Source organism: Gallus gallus, chromosome 2 (assembly GCF_016699485.2).
Source record: "Gallus gallus isolate bGalGal1 chromosome 2, bGalGal1.mat.broiler.GRCg7b, whole genome shotgun sequence".
Lineage (NCBI taxonomy): Eukaryota > Metazoa > Chordata > Aves > Galliformes > Phasianidae > Gallus > Gallus gallus.
The window spans coordinates 89733806-89739940 of NC_052533.1; the positions used below are offsets into that span (position 1 = coordinate 89733806).

The window sequence follows — 6135 nt, forward strand, 5'->3', positions numbered from 1 at the left end:
CTCTTAGAGCCCCTCTTTTTCTCTTGCTCCTGGATTTGGGCAGCATTGCAGCACTGAAGAGAAAGAAAATCGAGAGGAATAGGTATATCTGTATACTTTAATGTCTGAAAAATATTAATCACTTGGAAGGATGTTGGCTTCATTGCTAGAAATAACTCGTGGCATCTTTGAGTGCTTTAGCCTGCACCAGTGAAGGAGCACGGCTTTATGTCTGCTGACATGGCTGACGCTGAGGCCCGTCATGAGGGTTTGCTCCTCGCAAGCTCCTCATGTCCAGCTTCAACTTGTCCTTCCTAGATGTCTTCTGCTGAACACTGCCTCTGGGCTGCTGCTGTTAGAGGAGATGTGTTACCGTGCTGCTTATACATGTGAATTTTTGAATTAAAAATACAACATCTAGTAGGAAAACTAGGGTACTGCTGGCTTGTTTCTGAAGTCTCTGTGAGCACAGGCTGTCACTGTACCTTCTTGTTAAAGCAGTCATTCAGAGGGACAGACGGAGGATTTGCAGTACTTCTGGGTCTGCCCCCATGGCCCTGTTTTCCAGCTGAGTCCCTGAAGGAAGCTCCCTGTAGGCACACGTGCTCGTGGCAGAAATGCCTCTTTGAACAAAGACACGCTTTCAGATGGTGAGCAAAGCTTTCCTTACTGTCCTGGTGGATCTGGCTGTTCTCTCCAGCCAAGAGAAAACAACTGCAGCCTGTGCCAGCAAAGCCCTCTGAGAAAATCTTGACATTCACAAGACTTACCCTCGGTTTTCACCGCACAGAAAGGGCTGACACCGTAGATGCTGAGAGAAACGGGAAAGAAAGCACAAGTTCACGACAGTGCTATAAAAACTGATAATGGAACTAATGGCATCTGCCTTCCTGCTGGACACACCAGTGTCCAAGGAGATGGAAAGTCTTGAAAATCTTTCCTGGAGGGGAACATCCATAGCAACACCTCTCTGTGGGCTCTCTGGGGTTTCATACAGGCTGTACTGCTTTTTCTTTCATTTTCTTTTGCCCAGACATTCGTGGTTTGGAATATTGTACGAACTTGGGGGTTCCAAAGCTGTTGATTTGCTGCTTTGATTGAAGCTGACCAGTGGGTTCCGTGTATTGATGGAAAGACCGATTGGAGTGTCATCACATGTGCAGTGTTTCCTTAGGAAAGCAGGCTAAAAAGCCCCGCTTGCGTCAGTGTTGGAAGCTGTGACTGAATCGGTCTAATAATAACTACAGGAGTGGAACAAGTCTTAAAGCTGCATTGGGATGAGTCTGAAAAACAGCTGCTTGCTGCTGCTCCCCAAAATGTACATGGCTTCTGGCCACCAAAACATGGTAAAGCCCTGGGGGGAAGGTTTGTTTCTCTGCTTTTTTCCTGAAGTTTAGCAGATGTTGTTTGAACAAAAAAAAAATAAGGTAAGACTTCACATAGAGGAAGCTGATCGTACTTCCTTGGTGCAGGATGAAAAATTGGAAACTTCTGCCGGCATTGAGACTGATAAGTTGCTGAATGGCTTTTGCTGGCTTTCCATTCTAATGGCAAGCTGGGTTCAGCACTTGGCATCACCGCAAGCCCATCCCAGGGCATTGCTGCATACCAGGGGCCCAACCATAGCTTTCGCACATTAAGGGTGGGCCTAACCACCTACATACTGGTGCTAATGCAGCCTGTAGCCATAGGGAAAAGAGCTGATGGCAAACTTCAGTAAAATCTTGTTATGTATTCATTGTTAAGCACTTCTCCTCACCGGAAAGGTCTACCAGAGTCATTTTATAAACAGCCCTTTCTTATTTCTGCTCCAAACTAGCTGTGAAAATTATACAGGAAAATGTATGCACTGTAGCTTGACTTGCCTCCAAGTGGCACAAAAAAAAAAGCCCAACCAGACAAACAAACCAACAATCAGTTGCCACAAAAATTCAAAGGAAAGCAAGAAACAAGGAGAAAAAAAGTCATCTGGAAAAGAGAAATGGCAACAGCTGAATTGTACATAATCTGCATAGCCTCATACAGTATTAAAACCTACCATACTTCACGATATGTTGTCCATAGGGAAAAAGAAATAGTTACATATGTCACTGGTGTACGGGAAGGCAGTGTAGATATATTGTCCATACTCATTAATGGAAGTTAATAGAGAAGCCTTGCTTTAAACTACCCTTAAGGGACAATAAAAAGTACACTGTCCTCCTCATTCCTGGCAATAATGTAACTTTAAGTGGTGTTTTTGTTTTGGGAAAGGAGGAGATTGCTTTCCTGTAGACAAGTAAGCTTTAAGCAGTATTGGATACAAGAACTATATTTTGCTGGTTACCTCGGGAGAACATTGATTGGAAAGCAGGCTGTAACACGTCCGCTGGTGGGATGCTCCGTGCAGCGCTGTGATACTTGTGTGGGCAAAAAGTGTTTCCACTTCAAGGGGTCCATTCAGTACCAACAGAGATTGATGGGTTTCAGAAATGTCAAGGGCACGGCTCTTTGTCTCTGCAGACTTTTAACGTGTGGAAGGAAGAATATGCAAGTATGACTAATGCCTAGCCACTGCGGTGCAAAACCTCTTCCCACCGAGCCTTTGTTAGTGGTACCCATGTGATGCTTACACTCAGCTCTTCACTAACAGGAAAATCACAAGGGGTTCCCAGGTACCTTTTGAATACAAATTAACATGCTAAGAATTTCACAGCAGTAAGTCTTTGAATGCAACCCTAAGAATGATTCCATGTTTTGTTCTGTTTTTTTTTTTTATTATTAATATTAATATGACCCCTCTTCCCCCCCTTCCCCAAACACTCAGTGGTCCAAGGTGTGTTTCAGAGAAGCTGAAATCACTTTGTCATCACTCATTGCAGTCAGAGACTCCTGACAGCATAATGGTGAGTTTGCAGCAGACCCCTGGCAGGGCACATGGCAAAGAAAATGTATTAGATACCTTCATGTTCATAATAATTAACAGGTGCTAATGTTAAGAATTCCTAGGAAACAAGTCACAATTGCAATTACCCGTACAAGCCAGACAAAACTTTTGTAACTTAAAAGATAGGAACTGTTATTTTGGTTTTGTTTTCCCCTCCTCCTTTGGACAATTATGATCTGCTTTATCATTATAGACCACATGTAAGCCCTCCTCCATCTCATCCTTTTGGATAAAACAAAGCTTCAGCAATTCTCAGGTGAATTATCAGCCAGTATGGAAATTCACACGCAGAACAATGGCGGTCTCATTCTCTGCATCACTTAGGAGGTATAGTGCTGATGGAATAGCTGGATGTTAGGAAGAATTTCTTTACCATGAGAGTGGTCAAACACTGGAACAGGTTTCCTAGTGATGTGGTTGATGCCCCATGCCTGCCAGTGCTCAAGAGGCATTTGGACAATGCCGTTGTTATTGTCCTTTAACTTTTGGCGAGCCCTGACATGGTCAGGCACTTGGACTTCATGACAGGACAAGGGGGAATGGTTTTAAACTGAGACAGGAGAGGTTTAGGTTAGATATGAGGAGGAAGTTTTTCACTCAGACGGTGGTGACGCACTGGAACAGGTTGCCCAAGGAGGCTGTGGATGCCCCATCTTTGAATGCATTCAAGGCCAGACTGGATGTGGCTCTGGGCAGCCTGGTATGGTGGTTGGTGGCCATGCACATAGCAGGGGGGTTGAAACTCGATGATCATTGTGGTCCTTTTCAACCCAGGCCATTCTATGATCTTTTAAGACCTATTCTGTTTCATTCCATTCCATTCCATTCCATTCCATTCCACTCTACTGTACTCTACACAGATCTATTCTGTCACGTCTGACATCCAATCAAATGTAAGAGTCACCAGGAAAATTGTTGCAACTGCTGTTACAGGGTGATGTTTCTTTGTCCCTGTACCACTAAAGCTGTGCACAGCTACTCTTCCACTTCATATCTATGTCACTCTGAAGTCAATGGAGCCCAAACTGAACAAGAGCCAGGTTTCCATAGTGTAGCGGTTACCACGTTTGCCTCACACGCAAAAGGTCCCTGGTTCGATCCCAGGTGGAAACAGCAGAAATTTTGCATGGAGAGGGCGGTGAGGCACTGGCATGGGCTGCCCAGAGAAGCTGTGGTGCCCCATCCCTGGAGGTGCTCAAGGCCAGCTTGGATGGGGCCCTGGGCAGCTGAGCTGCTGGGGGGCAGCCCTGCCCATGGCACAGGGTGGGGCTGGGTGGGCTTTGGGGGCCCTTCCAGCTCAAACCATTCTGTGTCTCTATTTGCTTCTACTCTGTTATGCTATGTTATGCTCTAATACTTCTAAAAAACTAGAGGCAGTGAATAGAAGAAAATAACACTGTCCTGTCACAGCCAAATGACTTCTTTCTGGTTTTTTTTTTGTGTTTTATTTGTTGTTGTTGTTGTTTGTTGTTGTTGTTTGTTTGTTTGTTTTCATTCAGAACAGAGGACTTCAACATCCTGCAGAAAATTTAGAATACCCCAAAGCATCTTCCGATCACACTACCTAATGCCATGGGATAAATAGTGTTGGTGACTGCTTACATAAAATCCAAGGAAATTAAATCCCACAATGGGCTGAGAGCAAATCTCACTTAATTCCCACTTGCAACGTGCTCTGAGAAGCATATACTCCCTGCATTATGTGGGTGAGATGGGAACTGCCCCACTGCACCTTCTATGTGGCTCTGAGATGAATGTGGCCCCTCAGGTCCTCCTCTGAAGATGAAGGGGGTGGAGCAGTCTAGATGATTTATGTTACTACATCGCTAGTCTCTGATGAGCACAGCCTGACAGACCTGCCCAAGTGATACTCAGGTGTGCAGCTGTGGTTTGCTACAGCAGACAGAAAGCAATATGCAAAGGCTTGCAGGGGTTTGGTTCACTTTCCTAACTGTTGAGTATCCACTTAACCCTGCTCACTTGTGCTCCTTAGATAATGAAATTGTTTCGTAGACGATGAAACAATTCATCCTCTACATTTGGGAATGGCTGAAGATCCCAGGTGCCTCCACTCTGCTCCTTGAGATCGGTGAGGTCTTGGGCTGTTCCCATAACACTAAGATGGATAAAATTAGTCGAGATAAATCCCACTCATAGTGATCTGCTAAAGAGGATTTCAACCCTAACCTTTTTCAAAATAGGTAGGGGATTTGCAGTCAGCTGAAAAAAGCAATGAGCCGGTCCAGAGCTGCTCCTTTACACAGAGTGGTTACAACGTCCACAGCACAGGCACTGCAACCTGCGCCAAATATAATGAATGGTTTACGTAAGCTTTTTAGTTCTGTTAATCCTTTTGATCTGAGTAAAGAGTGACATGCTGGAAAACTAAGCTGGAAAGCAAAGAGAAAGTGATGAAAATGAACAACAGATTATGCCTGAGTAGGGCTAAAGAAATGCAAAACACACTACTGCTTAAAAGCAGTAGTCAAGTTGCTGGGCATGGAGTGGATACTAACCTGAGTATGTGGCTTGGGAAGTTCAGATGCAGCATGGAGCATCTGTTAAAAGAGCAAAACTTAGATCACACCAGAGGGTGACTTAAACCCAAGCAGAATGCACGTGCCATAGGCAGGGACTCTAAGTCATGGTGTTTATGAAGAAATGAGTTGTAGTCCCTCGCAGGTTACTATCCTGTCCCATAAGCAGAGGTTGCATTTGTCAAAGCTTTTAAGTGCTGGTGGCAGCTTCCCATTGAGGGCACAGAATCCTGAAGTCCTCTTTGCAAGTCGCCTTCAGAAGCCGGTGTGGGCTGTAGTTGCCCACAGCTGAGCTCAGGCAGCTCAACAGGAGCACAGTGTTCCTCCCGAGGAGAAATACTGCAGAACTATTTGTACAGCATCTGCATTAAATAATGGAAAGCAGCTGCTTCCCGAGTGATGGACAGGCATAACGAATGTCTGCATGCATCACACCAATTCTGGGAGGAATACAGCCTTCCAGTGAAATATTACCATTGCAATATTAAGACTGAGAAGTACTTTTCATTTTACTCAGTTGCCAAACTATTTGAAGTCAGCTCTCACTTCTAACTTTCATATCAGCTGCTCTCCCAGAATACCCACCCGAAGGTGCTTTCATGTTTGTGAAAACCAAAATTTTCTACTTTCAATAACTTTACACCACTTGCTCTGATAGGAGTGAAGATGCTGGGATAGATTCTCTGGATGCAA

The 6135-nt window shown here is 44.7% G+C and overlaps 1 non-coding gene across 1 annotated transcript; it reads left to right on the plus strand.

Annotated features, from left to right (window-relative positions):
• Positions 1-3945: 3945 nt before the first annotated feature.
• On the plus strand, positions 3946-4018 carry TRNAV-CAC. The gene has a single exon. It is a non-coding gene; the product is annotated as a tRNA-Val (tRNA).
• Positions 4019-6135: the final 2117 nt, after the last annotated feature.